Below are 20,686 nucleotides of genomic sequence, written 5' to 3' on the forward strand. Positions count from 1 at the left end.
TCAACATCCATGAAACAAGGAGACTGATAAATTTAATTCCCTGTCGAAAGAGGAAAGTCTCCTGGTTGGAAATCACAGTCACACGTAGGCACGATATGTACAGGATACTTCACACTCTCATTCCTTATCACTCCTGCGGCCTATAATGATATCACCCGCCGCCCCTGGAAGTTATACCCCCCGATTCCGGCTCCGTTCCTCCACATTTCAGCACACACACATACAGTAGATAAGTCTTATCAGAGGACTGGCTTCCCATTTCTCTTACAGCGGGAATGAATACAATCTTTACGGGGTTTGATTAATTGTAGGGAAAATTCCTCAAATGAGTAAAGTCATGATTTAAACACTGTAAGGAATAGTAAAAAATGGTAACAGTCACAAATTATCCATAATTCAATGTAAACAGCTGTTTCCTGAGTGCCATGGGGTGTGAAGCAATGACTTCAGCTTCAGTAGATTAGTCCCTCTATCCCCTACAGGCTCTGGCACAACTGTCATGACCTGCTAGGAGGTATATTCCTAAAATATTATACAATGTTCGATAAATTTGGCTCATCTTTAAATAGTCAGCAAACTTCAATAGTATAAGGAAATATAAGAAACTTTCTGATATATCTTATCAGATGAAATTGCTTCCTTCTCCATTGGCTCCCTCTCTTCTCTATCACATACTTTTGGATCAATCCTCCTTCCTTACTCTGTCTCTTCCTTATCAGCCCCAACTTCTTTTGGCTCCTTACTCATTCCTTACTTTGGCTCTCCCTCCTCCGCCCCACCTACTGTTGGCTCCTTCCTACTTACTTACTTTGGCTCTCCCTCATCCATCCCACACAGTTTTGGCTCCTTCCTCCATCCTTACTTTGGCTCTCCCTCCTCCATCCCTCATCCTTTTGGCTCCTTCCTTACTTTGGCTCTCCCTTCTCAGCCCCACCTACTGTTGGCTCCTCCCTCCTTCCTTAATTTGACTCTGCCTCCTCCATCCCACCTACTTTTGGCACCTTCCTACTTCCTTACTCTGGCTCTCCCTCCGCTGCCCTACCTACTGTTGGCTTCTTCCTACTTCCTTACTTTGGCTCTTCTTCCTCCATTCCAAATAGTTTTGGCTCCTTCCTAACATTGGCTCTCCCTCCTCTGTCCCACATAGTTTTTGCTCCTTCCTTATTTTGGCTCTCCCTCCTATACCTCACATAGTTTTGACCCCTCCCTTACTTTGGCTCTCCCTCATCCGTCCCACATACTTTGGGCTCCTTCCTTTCTTTAGCTCCCCCTCCTCAGCCCCACCTACTGTTGGCTCCACCCTCCTTACTTACTTTGACTCTGCCTCCGCCATCCCACCTACCTACTTTTGGCTCCTTCCCTAATTTGGTTCTCCCTCTTCTGTCCGACCTATTTTTGGCACCTTTCTCCTTCCTTAATTTGGCTCTCCCTCCTTCATCGAACATATTTTTGGTTCCTTGCTCCTTTCTTACTTTGGCTCTCCCTCTTCCCCCAATTAACTTTTGGCCTTTCCTTACTTTGACTCTGTTGTACATACTTTTAGCTCCTTCCTCCTTCCTTACTTCGGCTCTACCTCCTCCATTTCATCTACATTTGGCCCCTTTCTCCTTCCTTACTTTGACACTCCCTTCTGTTTACTTTTGGTTCTGCCCTCATAATCTGATTTCGATCTAATATCTCTGCTGCATTCTATCTTGCTGGCAAGACAAACAGAGAATCACTAAAGTGTCAGACAACATAGAGGTTTATGAAGAAGGGAGGAGGAGCAGTGAGCCACAGCAGCTAGCATCTTCGAGGATGTCTATCACCTACACCAAGCATTATAATCTGAAGATAGCTTGTGGTAGAAAAATGCACTGCGATTTCCAACATAACTTTATCATTCTATTAATTTTGTTGTTTTCAAGATATTCCCATCTTAATCTGTATGCTAACAAGGACCCAGACCACTGCTTTCCCTACTAAATCACTTCCTTCTTCTGGTGTCACCCAATGCTTCTCACAAGACAAATCTCCTGGTTATATGACAGAGAGGATGTTGTTCCAGGGAGGGATATCAGTGCTCCAGATGCTGAGGCCAATCTCCTGATTGAACCAAATGCCTCATTAGCATATGGAATAAAATGAGAATTACTCAGGGAATTTTTAAAATCATAGTGGATTTTGTTTCCAGCAGAATATAATGGTTGGGGGGGGGGGGTCTAGACGGCTTTTGAAGAGGACTGTAAATTCACAGACAGAGACTGCAGGGAGAGCAGCTACAAACTGATGAATACAAGTCACATGATGACCAGAAACTGTCTTTGTCTTTTTCATCCTCAAATACTACCTAAGGCTTCTCATTTTCCAAGGTTTGTTTAAAAGGCTACATGCATTTTAAGTTATTCACTTGTATCCAAATTCCCAAGATGCTCCACTTTCTACACAATCCCCTTTGACTAAGTAAAATTTTGTGGACTATTTAGAAATCTGCCCAACACAGCCCCTTACTGCACAGCATCTTTCTTAATCATTGACTCTGTATGGAAATTTTTTCAGGGTGGTTAGTGGGGCCCTAAGAATACATGCCATGTATCTGCCGTGATTTTCAGCTGCGTATAGCGATGTGACTATGGACATACAGGGGTTTATTTACTAAGGGTCCCGCGGTTGCATTTTCATCTGGTTTCCCGACTTTTCGGGGATCGCGCTGGGGGGCGCGATGGCCGTCGGACGATCCGATGGATTCAGACTATGAAAGGGATTTAACATTTAAATTTGTGTCGCAAGCTAAGCACTTACATGCACCAGGAAGAAGAAGGTGAACTCCGGCCGACCTGAGCGGGGAAGCGACACGATATTCATGATATCGCGGCAGAGTTCATCCACTTCAGACATTCCAATAGGGGATCCCGCAGGGACCGGGTAAGTAAATGTGCTCCACAGATCTTTAATGTATGTATCCATTTATACCTAGGCCTGTGACCAGGACAAGGGGGCATCCTCTGCGCCTAGAGGAGAGGTGATTTTACCATCACCATAGACAAAGGTTCTTTACTGTAAGAGCAGTGAGACTATGGAACTCTCTGCCACAGGAGGTTGTTATGGCGGACTCTATGTACATGTTCAAGAGAGGCCTGGATGTCTTTCTGGAGAGAAAAAATATCACGGGTTATGGGGATAAAACATTTATTTAATTCTTGAAGGTTGGACTTGATGGACTTGCGTCTTTTTCCAGCCTTATATACTATGATACTATGAGACGGTGTCTTATGTATATACTATACAGTAAATCTATAACTTGCTTCTAATTTTTATATAAGGGCACACAGGGTTTCCACATCAATCAGATATTGTATTGCTGAGGCACCATATGGCGACTCCCTTTTCAATGTGCGGTTTTCTTGGGTCTCTCTCCTCACCAGTGGAGCCAGAGCTAAAATCTAACTTTTCAATAAACTTTAGGAAAAATAATAATTTATTTTCTCCTACAATTACTATATTCAGCAGCACATTGCAAATCCCACCCAACCCTTGAATATGATTGGGCATTTCCTTACTAACACTTCTGTGTCTGCACACATACCCCTGTATTGTCTATGCCTATTCCTTATCTCACTTCCAACACCAAATCCTATTCTAAATATACAAAAGTATAACACAGCCTTAAAAACATAAATATACAAAAACAACACCAAAAAGAAAAGATATAAAAAGTCATAAAACTTTTCAGATGTGAAGTTCTTTAAGGGGATCTCTAGACAATTGACAACCAGTATATTATAAAGCGCTTTGGAATATGATGGTGCTGTATACATATAGATTATTTTTATTGTATTGTTATAGCCATATAGGTTAGTGGTTACAAAGAGCGTCTTTTGTTTTGGAGGACCAAGTATGTCCGTATATTTATGGTTTTAAATAACGTTTATGTAATGCTTCATTTCCCCAGTTGGGGCACTGCAGGAAAATTAAACAGCTCTACAGCCCCTCCCCTCTGCTCTAAATAGCGGTTATAATATTTAAAAATAAGGCTGCTACAATGACCAATCAGAGCGGAGGGGAGGGGCTATTCAGCAATCAATTTTTTATGGGGCTGCTTCTTCTAAGAACATACATTAGGATATGGATAAGGATGATATCTAGAACAGTCAGCGGTTATACATCGTCAGCACTTCTGCTGGATTTTGGGTTGTCCAAGGTTTGAAATACATGGCTGTTTTCTTCTAAAAACAGCGTCACACCTGGCCATGGTTTGTATTGCAGCTTAGCTGTATAGCAACGAATGGAAATTAGTTTCAAACACTACCTATTGTCAGGAGAGGAAAACAGCCATGTTTCTAAAATCCTGGACAACCCCTTTAAGTTAGAGGTACTGCAATAATGAAAACTGGAACATCCAAATAACATCCAGCTAATGGGAGATAGTCATAAAACAAATATCAAGGCCTGTGTCATTAGTTGAACCCCCAAACCCATAGCATTATATTATACAGATAGATAGACAATACATATAGGGGTACTCTTATGTTATGTTGGCGATAATTGTGCCCATGTATCATGGTGCTTTCCCCCTGATCTACCCGGACTCCTGAGAAATCGTGGCGGTCAGCTGCGATGCTCTGCACCAGCGGGAACCTGAATTGTTGCACGGTATAGGCATGGTGCAGTGCAGCTCGTGCGCCAGCGTATGATAGCCCCGCCGCTGCAAATTCGCAGCCCGATACATGAAGAGGCTTCCGCATCTTCATGTATCGGGCTGCCAGCAGCACAGCATTTATCCTACGGCAGGCAGGGCCTTGCGTAGAAAAAACGCAGCCGCCATTTTCTGCACGTATGAAAAGTCGCTGGCAGTAGCGAGTGCACAGGCGCGGGGACAGTAACGCCCCGCGCGGGCCCACTCCCGGGCCGACCGCGCCCCCCCCCCTTCACGCCCCACTGGCGTGACGGTGGCGGATTGGGGAAAATAATCGCAAAAGCTAGCCATAAGCTAGCATTTGCGATTATTTCAGGGCCTCTGCGCCACTGGCGGTGCGCAGAGGTTCTGATAAATATCCCCCATTGTACAGATAGATATATAGATGGATAGGAAATAGATACATAAATATTGATATAGATAGATAGATAGATGATAGATAGATAGATATTAAACAAATTCACAGCTGCACCACTTTAAGAAGCTTAGGGCCACATGTATCACTTGTTTTTTCTGTTGTTTTTGCGCCTTTTCATTCAGGCGCACCGTTTTTGCGCCATTTTGCGACTAAACGCCAAACTAGCCGCGCAGCAAAAATAACCAGCTTTCCCTCATCTTTCTTACCAATCCAGATGTTTTGCTGCGCCTAATGATATTCATCACTTGCAACGTTTTCATTTAGGCGCAAAAACACTCCAGCACGAAGGTGGCGTTATCTGAGAAGAAAGCACTGAGCCCCTTTGCAGAATAGCTCATTTCTAGCAGTAAAGCTCAGCCAGACACTGGAACATATAATACAGACATTACATACACTGCAGACACTAGTACAGATAATAGATACATTAGATACACTGCAGACAGGAGCTGCAGACTCTATTTACAGTTCATCACCTTCTATTTACAAAACATTCTGCAAAATCCTGAGCTCAGAGCAAGAGCTGAGAACTTTACAGGATTTTGCAGATACTACTGACAAGTGTCCCCCGTGTAATTCTGCACAGTATCACCAGTGTGTCTGAGGGGGATACTGGTCAGAATTACAGGGGTGCAGCAGGAGACCAGCGCTGGGGTGCAGCAGGAGACCAGCACTGGGGGATCCCCTCTAGGAGAAGCCCCTGCTGAGGAGGTCACTGGGTGCTGGGTGTCACACACCTGGGTGCTGCTGTGAGTGTTATCTTCATTCTGGGCTGTGGGAGAAGCAGAGAGGAGCTTGTAGGAGGATCACATGTAAGTGCCCGAATCTAACATTACGCCTTAACAGTGCCAAAATTTGAGCCTAAACTGTGTTAAAGTAAAGTGATTAATAAGAGGCAGAAAATATACTTATCACAGATGGTTGTAGCTTGTGATAATTCTGGCAAAACAGTGCGCCAGAATTTAGGCGCAACTACTACACTTAGGCGCACAAAAGTAATAAATGTGGCCCATAGATAGATACCGTAGATAGATAATTATATAGATAGATTTGGTTCTGTAAAAGTGATCCTGTTATATTCCTGATATTGTGTCATATTCACCAGTACAATCCCCCCTGATGTGCAGTGATTGTGCAGCAGAACAGCTTCTAGTATCCGCAGTGTCCCAGTAATGTTCCCACGTACTTCTAAACAAAGGTCATCCAGTGAGAGAGTGACGGCTTCTATCTCAGTGTGGGGAAAATACACAGGATAATATAACAGCAGTCACCGCAGCTTCTTGCCAGAATGTATTATTATTCATATCTGAACAAAATGTTCCAAGTTACGCAAAATCCTGAAAAGTCGCCGGATCCAAAATGTTTCAGTGAACCAGAAGTCAATGAGCTAAAACAAACTGCACGGCGAGAGTGCGTGACATCGTATGCAATTAAAACCTGACGTGGGTAGTTTTTGGAAGTTGTCCAATAATGGTCACTGTGATACAAATTGAGTGGGTGGCGACAAGACAGTCAAGAACACGGAAAGGGTTAAAGAGCATCTACTATAGTTTGACATGGGTTTCCATCGTTAAATTACCCTTTTCCATTACCAGCTAAAAATTCATGACTCCTCCAACTCCAACTATCTGTCTATAAAATGCTCCCCCCCACTTATAGGGATCCGATACAATTGGAATTGTTTCTCTAGTCTTCATCGTTTCTCCAGCAATCAGTGTCATTAGCACCAGCGCCCAATATCTACTGTCAGAGGGGCGGTGCCAGACTGTACTCCGGCCGGGAACCGCCCACCTGACAGTAGGAACCTTCAAGGAGGCTAATGCTAATGGCACTGATTGCTCGGAAATGGAAGGGGGAGGGGGGAGAAAAATATCAGTGAAGAAGATCCTATCAAAGGAGGCAAAGTCTAAGTTGTGTCTACGTGATCTCCAATGGACATCCGAACCAATGAAGGCAAATCTGTCAATCCTTTACTGATCTGGAGTGGGTGGTCATTGTTCACATTGCTTGCCTAGTCAAACATCCAAGGTTCATGCAGGGTTTCTGTACTATATTCATGAGTCATGGAATTTTTGGGTGGATTTTCATCACTGGCATTGGAAAAAAAATATGGGGATGGATTTTACTGCTTGTATGTCTGAAAAAAGGTGTACGAGTCGTGACTAACACGGAGCCGGCAATTGCGCCTATTCCGCTCTCTAAGCCGGTTGGTTGGAGAGGAGGTGGTCCCGTGACATGGATGCCCCAAGCCTGTGACTACCTATCGCCTAATAAAAGTAGCAGGTGCCCCCCATTGTTCATTGGTTACCTCTTGTCAAAAATTTTTGCAAACCTTCAGCACATTGGTTTAACATCCAAATGTAAGCTTCGAATTTTGGAGCAAAATCTGAGTAATCTGAGTTAAAAATTATGGTCAATAGTAGTTGTCATGAAATGTCTAAAATTCAGGCAGACTTAATGTGAGATGAGAGGAAAAAAAATTACACGAAACACCAATTGTATTTATGGGGAAAAGGGAGTACGCCAAAACCGTGTTCCCAACTTGTGAAAACAGCAGCCAGATATCAATCAGTGATGGGGGAAGACTGTTTTTTGGGATGTCTGCTCCTCATGAAAAGAGTTCTCCTTACAGAGACTTCCAATTAAGGCCATAGTGTAGGCGTGTGGGGTCTTATCCCTATTGATGCTCCACTAGGGGGATTCCCGGAAAATATGCAAAGTTCTCTAGGATGGGATAAGGAAAACTGTGCCTCTTTTGGCTACCTTGTAAGGGAGCTCCCTTGACATCAAGCATGACCTACAAGAGGCCTAATGCCATGATGTGGGATTTAAACCAAACCAGGATATCTATTCCAGAAGGCACAGACAGCACTATTTCGACTTGGTTGGGTCTCTTTAGTACAGCATAGGGAATTGGTTTGGCTGATTGAGAAGCTTGTGACTAGGGTCGGGAAGTAAAAGTTCTCCTTACGGAGACTGCCAATTAAGGCCACTGTGTTCGAGTGTGGAGTCTTATAGCCATTGATGCTCCACTAGGGGGATTCTGGGAAAATATGCAGTTTCCCAGGATGGGATAAGGAAAACCACATGAATACACCGTCCTATGATGCTATGGTAGTAAAGTCAGAGTAGGACAGGCCCACCAGAGAATCAGAGGACCCTCCAGCCGGCCCCACCATAGTGATATGGCACGGAGATCTAGAATGGAAACATGGAATCATTTTATCTGGTGGGCTAATGTGCAACATTGACTGGATCTAATTTTATGTTGTCTTACTTTCTGTTCTTATTAGAGTTGGAGTCCTTTAGGTTACAAAATCCATCAGAAGGGCCAAAGAAAATAATACGGCATAGCAAAATGTTGGAGGTAACAATGAAAACTCATTGGACGCCTTACAGTCCATGAGATCATTCAAGCGCCATTAGTTTCACGCCACTGATCCGGACCTACTTTTAGTTAGTTGTACTTTTGATAAAATGAAGTAGAACTACGGAAATAACAGCGCAAATGTGAACACACCCTTACATAACGTAGCACATTCAGGTGATAGATCCGCTTCAAGGAGTTATGTTTCCATGTATTTTTCTACTACTCCTGGGACTTGGGACAACATTGTTAGGGAAAATCTCACTTTGATTTCCTAAAATATGGCGACTACATTTGATTCCGCACCAAGTCTACATCAGGTCTCAAGATACAGGAGCGTAAAATAACCTTAAAAGCCTCGAGATAAAATAAATTCCATTACTCTTCAGGTGCACTTCCCAAAATAGAGCCAATGAAAACACGTATGTAGGTCCAGTGGATGAGAAGAAAACAATGAAGAATTATTTCTACTGTTGGGAGTCCAGGAAGTGAAATGAAAACAGCATGAAAATTCAAGTCCCTGCTATTAATCTACTTTATTGTGCTCTGCTATAATTAAGAATGGGAACTAAGCTTTTTATCCAAATATCTGCCCAAAGAATGCAAATGTGTTTGAGAAACTATTCCGAGGATAGACAGAACTGGAAATGTGGACTTGGAAGGTCACCAAGTACTAAGGAGTTGGGTTCTGTGCACAAGTCTGGGCCTTTCATTGGTATCATGCAGTACTGTGCAAAAGTTTAAAGGACATCTACCACCAAGATGAAAGACTGTATGCAAATGAGCCTGAGGGGCTCCAGGCTCCATTAACAACTATGGAGCCTGGAGCCCCTCAGACTCATTTGCATACAGTCCTTCATCCTGGTGGTAGATGCCCTTTAAGGCTGTGTTTGCATTACTTTTTTGCAGTCAGTTGTAAGGATACAACATTCCCTGATGTGTCATTAGAATGGAGGTCTAGGATGTATGCTAATACAGTGGGATATGTCGTCTGGTTCCACTTCCCCCTTAAAGGGAACCTACCACCACAAATCTACCTATAAAGGTAGATCGGGTGGTAGGTGGATCAATGGGACGTGAGGATAGCCCTCGTCCGGCGATCCTGCCGTCTGCGCATGTGTAGAAGAGCAGGCCCGCGCCTGTTTCGGAGCAGTGACCGCGCAGGCGTGGGCCTGCTCTTCTGCGCAGTAGCCGCATAAGTAAATTTGCATACAAGTTTAATAAAAGTTAACAAAAAAGTGTGGGGACGTGAGGATTAGCCCTTAAAAGGGCTATCCTCACGTCCCATTGATCCACCTACCACCCGATCTACCTTTATAGGTAGATTTGTGGTGGTAGGTGCCCTTTAAAATAGGAGGAGGAGAGAACATATGCAGGATCCCCTGATTGGCTGCTAGTGATGTTCAGGGTGTTTTCCTAGTGATGTCACTATCCGTATTTGGAATTGACAACATTGAGTACTTCCCAGAGTGTATGCTTAACGGAGGCCGAGGGCTGGGTGCAATATGTTGCATCCGTCCCACATAGGCTCCAATGGAGCAGGATGGAAAGATGTAGGTAGCTGCATTTTTCCATCTTGTGTTTCCCACATTATACTTAAATGTATAATGTCTATGGATAGGCTCAGCGTAAATGCCGGGAGCTTTCCAGGTATATACATTAAGCATAACTCAATGGGGGGCATTTATTATTTACTTTCTGCAATTTTTTTTTTTGTTCTGTTTTGTCCCACAATTTGGGCGCAGCTTTTCAAACCCAACACTGGTCCTGCGCTTCTAGTTTCCAGACACTTTTTTGGAGCATTTTTCTGACTCATTATTAGACCAACAAAAAGCAAGTCTCCCTCGACTCGTCTTGGACATCTTGGATACCAGGTAAAATTATAAAGGTGAAAATATGGGAATCTGAGGGGAACAATTTTTAGCTAAAAGAAGGGCATCAGTTAGTTACCAGGGCTCTATGGGAACCTGCCACTAGCTGTATTTGTGAAAAATGTGGTGACAGGTTCCCTTTGATTTATATGCAGCTGAGTTGTAATACCGCCACAAACCACGGTCAGTTGTGGCGCTGTTTTTTCAACTGAATACAATAATGCAAACAGTAAACATACAATAAAATGTGCTAAAAAACAACCCTAATGGCAATGAAAGGTTAGTTAAAAGCTTTAAGAAGAACCTTTCACTTGCTGTCAGGCCACCAAGATTATGTTATTAAAATTTGTAGTTAATTCGGTTAATTGGCCCATGAGAGCTTTCGCTTGTTCAAGCCGCTTAAGACACCGAGATTAGAAGTAACATAACCCAAGATTAGATAGATGAATCACGAAAAATATCGCCTTAATCATGGGGTCGGATACTCGCTTTCCAGGAATCACGGCCACTGGAAACCTGCACTGCACCATAACATGAGCTCCGCCATTATCAATGTGTTAGTGGTGCGGACAGACAAGGCTCATGGGAGTATGCTTAGTGACACAATGGGGCTCATTTACTTAGGGTCGCACGCTGCACTTTTGTCGGACCGTGCACCGTTTTCAGGGCCAAAACGGCTTGCAGGGGTATATAAGAAGTGTGTGAGCTGGGTTTGTGATGCACATGATCCTTTTTTGGCGCAGCTGCGCTGGCTTTCATCCGACACAAATCGGGGGACGGGCCGTCGGATGAGACGACTGATTCGGACTGAGAGCAGGATTTCACTTTAAAATTGTGTCGCAAGCCCAAGCACTTACATGCACCAGGAAGAAGAAGGTGAACTCTGTCGGACCTGAGCGGGGAAGCGACACATGCAGGATATCGGGCGCATGATCTTAGTGAATCGCGGCAGAGCGCATTAAAGACAGACAATGCACTTTCTGTGAACTCCAGTAAGTGAGTGGGTAAGTTAATGTGCCCCAATGTATATGGTCTATATACATAGGGCCACATTTATCACTTTTGTGCGCCTAAGTGTAGTAGTTGCGCCTAAATTCGGGCGCACTGTTTTGCCAGAATTATCACAAGCTACAACCATCTGTGATAAGTATATTTCCTGCCTCTTATTAATCACTTTACTTTAACACAGTTTAGGCGCAGTTTAGGCGCAATGTTAGATTCGGGCACTTACATGTGATCCTGCTACAAGCTCCTCTCTGCTTCTCCCACAGCCCAGAATGAAGATAACACTCACAGCAGCACCCAGGTGTGTGACACCCAGCACCCAGTGACCTCCTCAGCAGGGGCTTCTCCTGGAGGGGATCCCCCAGTGCTGGTCTCCTGCTGCACCCCTGTAATTCTGCACAATATCCCCCTCAGACACTGGTGATACTGTGCAGAATTACATGAGGGACACTTGTATGTAGTATCTGCAAAATTCTGCAAGCTTCTGCAAACTTGTGCAAACTTCTCTTGCTCTTGCTGTGAGCTCAGCGTTTGCAGAATGTTTTGTAAATAGAAGGTGATGAACTGTAAATAGTCTGCAGCTCCTGTCTGCAATGTATCTAATTGTATCTATTATATGTTCCAGTGTCTGGCTGAGCTTTGCTGCTAGAAATGAGCTCTTCTGCAAAGGGGCTCAGTGCTTTCTTCTCAGATAACGCCACCTTCGGGCTGGAGTGTTTTTGCGCCCGTTTTTGCGCCTAAATGCAAAAGTCGCACGTGATGAATATCATTAGGCGCAGCAAAACATCTGGAATTGAACGATAGATGAGGGAAAGGTGGTTATTTTAGCTGCGCGGCTAATTTGACGTTTAGTCGCAAAAATGGCGCAAAAACGGTGCGCCTAAACGAAAAAGCGCAAAAACAACAGAAAAAACAAGTGATAAATGTGGCCCATAGTGTCCTATCTGCAGGCTGTTTGTTATAGAGCAGTAGGAGCTGAGCAGATTGTACATAGTGCCATATCTGCAGGCAGCATGTTATAGAGCCGGAGGAGCTGAGCAGATTGTACATAGGGCCACATTTATCACTTGTTTTTTCTGTTGTTTTTGCGCCTTTTCGTTTAGGCGCACCGTTTTTGCGCCATTTTTGCGATTAAACGTCAAATTAGCCGCGCAGCTAAAATAACCACCTTTCCCTCATCTATCGTTCAATTCCAGATGTTTTGCTGCGCCTAATGATATTCATCACGTGCGACTTTTGCATTTAGGCGCAAAAACGGGCGCAAAAACACTCCAGCCCGAAGGTGGCGTTATCTGAGAAGAAAGCACTGAGCCCCTTTGCAGAAGAGCTCATTTCTAGCAGCAGAGCTCAGCCAGACACTAGAACATATAATAGATACAATTAGATACATTGCAGACAGGAGCTGCAGACTATTTACAGTTCATCACCTTCTATTTACAAAATATTCTGCAAAACGCTGAGCTCACAGCAAGAGCAAGAGAAGTTTGCACAAGTTTGCAAAAGCTTGCAGAATGTTGCAGATGCTACAAACAAGTGTCCCCCATGTAATTCTGCACAGTATCTGAGGGGGATATTGTGCAGAATTACAGGGGTGCAGCAGGAGACCAGCACTGGGGGATCCCCTCCAGGAGAAGCCACTGCTGTGGAGATCACTGGGTGCTGGGTGTCACACACCTGGGTGCTGCTGAGGAGGTCACTGGGTGCAGGGTGTCACACACCTGGGTGCTGCTGTGAGTGTTATCTTCATTCTGGGCTGTGGGAGAAGCAGAGAGGAGCTTGTAGCAGGATCACATGTAAGTGCCCGAATCTAACATTGCGCCTAAACTGCGCCTAAACTGTGTTAAAGTAAAGTGATTAATAAGAGGCAGAAAATATACTTATCACAGATGGTTGTAGCTTGTGATAATTCTGGCAAAACAGTGCGCCCGAATTTAGGCGCAACTACTACACTTAGGCGCACAAAAGTGATAAATGTGGCCCATAGTGTCCTATCTGTAGGCAGCATGTTATAGAGCAGGAGGAGCTGAGCAGATTGTACATAGTGCCATATCTGCAGGCAGCATGTTATAGAGCAGGAGGAGCTGAGCAGATTGTACATAGTGTCCTATCTGCATGCAGCATCTTATAGAGCAGGAGGAGCTGAGCAGATTGTACATAGTGTCCTATCTGCAGGCAGCATGTTATAAAGCAGGAAGAGCTGAGCAGATTGTACATAGTGTCCTATCTGCAGACAGCATGTTATAGAGCAGGAGGAGCTGAGCACATTGTACATAGTATCCTATCTCCAGGCAGCATGTTATAGAGCAGTAAGAGCTTTGTAGATTGTACATAGTGTCCTATCTGCAGGCAGCATGTTATAAAGCAGGAAGAGCTGAGCAAATTGTACATAGTGTCCTATCTGCAGGCAGCAGGTTGTAGAGCAGGTGGAGCTGAGCAGATGGTATATAGCAGTGATGGCGAACCTTTTAGAGGCCGAGTGCCCAAACTACAACCAAGACCTGCTTATTTATCGCAAAGTGCCAACACAGAAATTTAATTTGTGATTTATACTCCCTTCTCTGTCACAGTTTTCATTGATACCAGCACCTGAGGACACCAATAAAGCTGTCACTTTAAAATACTTCTGTACACAGCAAGTCCTGGGCTGTCTGGGACTGCAGGAAGATACCTGGAGTCGTCTCTGGTGATGGCCTGAGTGCCCACAGAAAGGGCTCTGAGTGCCACCTCTGGCACCAGTGCCATAGGTTAGCCATCACTGGTATATAGTGTCCTATCTGCAGGCAGCATGTTATAGAGCAGGAAGAGCTGTGTAGATTGTACATTGTGTCCTATCTGTAGGCAGCATGTTATAGAGCAGCTGAGCAGATCTTTCTCAATAGATAAAATGCTCAATATGACACCATTAAAATAATCACTGGAAATACACACTGAATATAACGCTGAAATCAGCTGTTATCATCTACGTTATAACACAATTACATCCTAATATTTGACAGGACCCTATGCCAACAAACAGGGGGGACTCTTTGCATCAATTGTATCCTGGCTGCTATTTTCACCGCTTGCCAGATAATTATCAAATTCTTCCTTTATTCAATTAGTCGACAATCAATTACGTTGATAGCACATGTCACTGGATGTTTTAATATTCACTGTCATGAAATCCTGGTTGGGTAAATAAGAAGTAATGACAGAACCTGAAAGCCCTAATTATACGGCTTATAACTCTATGTTCTTTTCGTAATGACGGTCCTCTCCAGAGAATCTAATTAAAGTTTCCATTAACATTAATACAAATCTCTGTATGGAGGGGGGTATGAGCCGAAACATGGCAGCTGGGCATCAGCGGCTTCCTAATCGATGTACTTTGTACTTTTCCCTATATCATCAGGGCCCGGTATCACTAGGGTCACATGGGTCATAGGACTATGGAAAAATTTGGAAAAAAACTGATGGGTGACATCCATTCATATGATATCACTTACAGGGGTCTTACAGTGAAAAAGGATGATCTCTTAGGGCAGTGATGGGCAACCTTTTGAGCTAGGTGTGTCAAAATTCACCAAAAAACCGAGCAAAACTCGGGTGCTGTGTCACCTTTAGAAAAAAAAACTAATTTTGTAATAACATGTCCAGCAGCGGCCTCCCCTTATTAATAACATGTCCAGCAGCGGCCTCCCCTTATTAATAACATGTCCAGCAGCGGCCTCCCCTTATTAATAACATGTTCAGCAGCAGTCTCCCCTTATTAATAACATGTCCAGCAGCGGCTTCCCCTTATTAATAACATGTCCAGCAGCGGCCTGCCCTTATTAATAACATGTCCTGCAGCGGCCTCCCCTTATTAATAACATGTCCAGCAGCGGCCTCCCCTTGTTAATAACATGTCCTGCAGCGGCCTCCCCTTATTAATAACATGTCCTGCAGCGGTCTCCCTTCCCTAATAAAATACCCCAGCGGCCTCCCATAACTATTAAAATGCCCCTAGCGGCCTTCCGTCCCTAATAAAATGCCCCAGCGGTCTCCCTTTACTACTAAATTACCCCTAGCGGCCTCCCTTTACTACTAAATTACCCCTAACCACCTCCCTTTACTACTAAAATACCCCTAGCCGCCTCCTTTTACTACTAAAATACCCCTAGCTGCCTCCCTTTACTACAAAAAATACCCCTAGCCGCCTCCCTTTAAATATAATATGATAATAAACTTATATACTTACCCAGTGATGTCTTCTTCCCTGTAGCTTTAGTGCAGGCGGCTCGGCACCTCCAGGTTGCACCGCGCGCCTCGGGTCACGTGACTGAAGTCACCTGACGCCAGGTCGCCTCAGTCACGTGACGAGCAGCGCGCATTGCAGCATGGAGGAGCCGGAGGAGTTGCAGACAGTGGGCGGACCAACGTGGCGCCGGACAGGTAAGCAGGGGGCAGAAACACAGGGTAAAGTTTGAAAAATTTTTAATGTGGTTACCTCGTTCTGGATTCGGGGCTGCCGCGATTCACTAAGATCGCGTGTCCAATTTCCTGCATGTGATGCTTCCCCCGCTATGGTGCGCCGGAGTTCACCATCTTCTTCCCGGTGCATGTGAGTGCTGATCTTGCGACACAATTTGCTTTTTAAATTTCGCGTTAAGGAATACCGCAGTGTGAATGATGCTATGTTGTCGGCCACATTACCAAGAATTTCAGATCAATTAATTCCTGGAATGCATCCTAACTTAATTAGTTACCAATAGTATAATTAAAGCTTAATTACACAATGCTTTAAAAGGGTTAACTCTAATGAATTACAATATATAATATGAATAATAACAGTTTAGAACCAATTACATTAGAAGGCGGTTGATGGAACCTTCCAGTCCTGCAACATGAAGGCCCAGGGTGCGACTAACGATATTTACATAGAGAACTCTTATTAAAGGTCAAGTGTCATTCTCGTGAAATTCACCTTGACTTCTGAGAAGGTGTTCTATTAATGACAGCTCTCTTTGTCCGTGATTTAGAAATTTTGACATTGGTTGTTGGACGACCGCCCGAGCGATGTATAAATAGGACATTGCGCAGCCGTCTATTTACTGGAAACATCTTAATGCAGGTTAAATTCAACATAAAACTAACTGATCCACCAGAACGAGTAAAACAGAATTACAAGGGAATTTTTGATTCTCTAACAACATACAAAAACACTTTGCCTCTAACTAGAATCAACAAAGAGCTACCTACCGGTAACAACAAGGAGGTAACAAAAACACTCAGAGGCAAAAGTTTTAATCCCTTGGACCAACGTATGACCGTGCTAAAATGATGTAATAAAAACACACATCGATAGCAACAGTGGCACACAATAACAATTGGGGCAACTCTCTAGGTTCCATAAAAAGAGTCTAAAATGTTCCCAAAATTAACATTTTTTTTTAGCAAGGACTTCTTGATAGGTGACTGTTCTCACTCTTACAGACCTCCATGTGCAGAGATTGGTCTCCTTATCCTAAAGGAGTTTCCCATTATAGAAAATTGGAGGTTGGGGCCCAAAAAACTTAAAGATGTTGGCCCCTCATAGGAAAGTTACGTGACCTGGAGACTTCCTGTGATGTCCTGTGGACTTTTAGCAGATCAAGGAGGTATGGATTCATTACTGTATGCCTGGCAGATGTATGCGGAGGTCTTTGATACATCCCTACAACCAGTTTCACACTTGGGTTCCACCAGACAACCATAGGCCCACCAGAGAAAATCAATCTGTGGGCCCATCCTTCATCATATGCAGGAAATACACTCTAGCAGCCTCTAAATTCTTTTTTTTCCTGCTGAACCTCTGGAGTTCAGTATTGGGTTGAACGAGGGCCAGTCCGACGCTTCCTCCATCCACTGACATGGCAGTGGTGTCCACTGAGGGGGCGGTGCATACAGTATTGAGTGCACAACCCCTTTATCCACCTGAAGTCTGCAGAGACTCTAAATAAGACATATAGGAAGTGCCAATCCTTCTGCTGGTGTGACCCTTATAGTGGGCTTCTGCGGACTACAGAGAAAGTTTCCCGGGGGTAGTTGACCACATTAGGGTCTTGCACTTACCCTAGTAAACTTTCTGCTCAACCAGTTAAAGGAAACCTACCACTTCGGATAGGGCTTCTAAGCAGCACATGCCGTGCACCAGCTCAGGGTGAGCTGGAGCCGGCACTTATCTTCGTTATGTTTTAAACCGTTTTTAAAGAGTTTTAACACTTTATTAATGTTTATATCTGAACTAGCTTCCCCGCACCGAGGTCCGCACTTAGAAGCCCTATCCGAGGTGGTAGGTTTCCTTTAAAGGGAATAGATGTTGATGGCAAAAACTTGTAGTCGTCTAGCCATGGTCGAAGACCTTTCACCATTTATGCCAAGATCAACTATTTGAGTCATTTAATAGGCATTGTTTATCTCATGCTGGCACAAGTGGAATTTTCCACTCTCTAAAGCCACATGGATGTAGTCTGCCCATCTTTTCCAGCTTAGGAGAACCCATCTGACAGTAGAGGGCTTAGTTTCTGTCTGCATAATTTCAGTATCCTATATACAAATTAGACTCTCTACTGTCATAGGTCCTGGGCTGGAGTTGGATCCTGGCTCCACCCACCAGAAAGTAGAGATCTACAAATATCAACACTAATTACTCGGGAATAGTGAGCATGAGGAAGGGAATTCCAACCATGCAACAGTTGGTGTTGATGGAGATGGTGGAAGGAAAACTTTATGGCATAAACAAATCCTGGAATTGTGATGGCGTCTCACGCAGTCATCACTGATTGGTCGGTGCGTAGGGAGACCCACCCACTTACAAGGTGAATGGTGACACACAGTTGCCATTTTATTTATCAAATCCTAAAGGGATGACATAACATTCTAAGAAGAGATGATTGAGAAATATTCATGGGATAGAGTTTACAGTTGACTTGTCAGGAGAGGTGACGTATTGTCCATGCTGTTTTTTCTATGTTTTTACAGCACAATCCTTACATATAAACAATCCTTACACCTGCATAATAGTTATAAGGTTAATTATGGAAGGAAGACTTAAAAGGAGTAATCTGGAATAATCCTGCATGATTGAAGCCGGTAAGTAAGAACATGACGGCTGATGCCAGTTGAGGTCATGGCTCTTCACAATGAAGGGTATTGAATAAACAGGTGTGTCTCCTAAAAGCATTAGTGGAAAAATTTTCCACTAGTAAGTGCTGGCAGAAAACTAGAATATATTAGACTTTTTCCCGATAATTTCTTGTTTACTGAAAACATCTCATGGTGAACGTCCGATAAATATAGATGAGCTTCAGTTTGCATGATAATATTCAGTGGGTTGTCTCCTAACCCCTCTCTACACACCATAAGAGTCTGTATGGACATTATAGAGGAGGACTCCCCCACCATAAGCCCCAAAAATTGCTCAACTGAATATTCACCATGTAATATTACAATATTACTGTCTACATCTCCTATACAGACCTATGTATCTCTATGGTTACAGACAACACTATGTAGTCTGATCATACAGTCGGGTTCCATTTTCTTCTTTCTTCTTCCCCATATATATTGGATGGTCACAAGTTTCAAATTAGTCTAATGCAAATTTCATATACTGTATTATATTACCATACACTTTCATGTCTTTAGGGGTCTTACTAGCTGGGTATCAGGCACTATGTGAAGCAACTAATTTGAGACCCATAGAGGTAATGAGAGGTTAAAGAAGTAGTAACTTCATTAAAAAGGGGAGCAAGTAGCCTTTACATGCCTTTACATGGGACAACTAAGGGGTTAATAAACAATATTTTGGAGCACAGAACCCCTTTTTCAAGTGGACGTGAAATAAAGGAAAACCTAACATTAAATCCATCATGATAAACCAGGGACCCTTACACATAGATGACTGTGGTATCTTCTTATATTTGTTATCCATGGCCTCCTTCCTTCTAAAATCAACTTTTAAAATTATGTCAATGAGACAATCGGTTACGATTTCATTTTATATCAGTTCTAGGGATTTAACATTTTTAAGGTTTTTTTTTTCATTTGTATACGTATTTTTTTTTTTTTACTATTTCTCAGACGTCTGGGGTACTTTCACCCTTTGTCTGATTGATCCTACTAGTATATGGGTAATTTACTGATCATTTATTACAAAGTGACACAGGCACATACAGCCCCGAGTCCTGATTACAACATGGCAACCGATTACATCCCAGGGAGCGACAATGTAAGCCAATATGGCAGCTTTGCTGGCGGCGATGAAAGGATTAACACCCGCGATCGGGGCTAGCACCAATCGTGGGTGTTATGTGTGGGTATTTGCTGTTGTTGGAACCTTATTAAATCTCGCTTTAATAAGGTGCCCCCTTACCCTGCGTATAAAATATGACATAGTTTGCTTGTTGTATGTTACTATTTTTAGAACAAAGTTATTTGTGAATAAAGCATCAAATGACAAGTAATTGGTGGCAAAAAGTGGACATACAAGGGCTTATTTACTAAGGGTACACGGCCGCACTTTCGTCAGATTTTCCTGATTTTTTGGAATTTGCGCGACTGTGACAAGTATTTAACAGGGGATTGTGTAGCACGTGATCGGATTTTGGCGCAACTACGCTGGCTTCTATGTGACAGAAATCGGGGGGAGTGGTCGACGGACGACCCGACTGATTCGGACTGAGGGCGGGATTTAACTTTGTGTCACAAGATCAAGCACCTACATGCACCAGGAAGAAGAAGGTGAACTCCGGCGGACCTGAGCGGGAAATCGACACATGCAGGATATCGGGCGCATGATCTTAGTGAATCGCGGCACTGTGTGTGATCGTCAGACAATGCACTTTCGGGGAATGCGTCAGAACGGGTAAGTAAATGTGCCCCACAGTGTCACCTGAAAACTCTATTTTGGAAAGTAACAATAACTATAGACGTCTGGTTCCCACATCTGTATCTTCTCCTGTGTCGTTATGTAATTCGCTAATTATAATTGTGTTCACAAACTGACTGACAGAAAGATTCTCAGTTAATAAAAGGGATAAGGACAAGTCGTGACTCCTCTGCTGTGCCACCGCTGAACTGTGTGGGATCCCGGCCTTGCCAAGCAAACGTGTCTACAAGCAGTCTAAACAAGTTCTCGGAGTTATGTAACATTTTTTACATTTTTTAAGGGTCTACAAAGAGAGTGATAAGGTTATGGCAGAGATCCGAGGACAGATAAGAGACACAACATCACAGTGAACATTGGGTCATATGAAGTGCATATCCTGAGCTACTTGTCACTGTTTTGCCCAGAGTTCACTGATTTATACATTTAGAAATACTTTTTTATTTTGTTACATTTCAAGAAATAT

At 43.5% G+C, this 20,686-nt stretch overlaps 1 protein-coding gene across 1 annotated transcript in view; it reads right to left on the minus strand.

Moving 5' to 3' along the window:
- PRKCE (protein kinase C epsilon) overlaps positions 1-20,686 on the minus strand; it is a 279,710-nt gene that overhangs the window by 64,484 nt on the left and 194,540 nt on the right. The gene's annotated exons all lie outside the window — the stretch shown is intronic.

This window comes from Engystomops pustulosus, chromosome 3 (assembly GCF_040894005.1).
Source record: "Engystomops pustulosus chromosome 3, aEngPut4.maternal, whole genome shotgun sequence".
Classification (NCBI taxonomy): domain Eukaryota; kingdom Metazoa; phylum Chordata; class Amphibia; order Anura; family Leptodactylidae; genus Engystomops; species Engystomops pustulosus.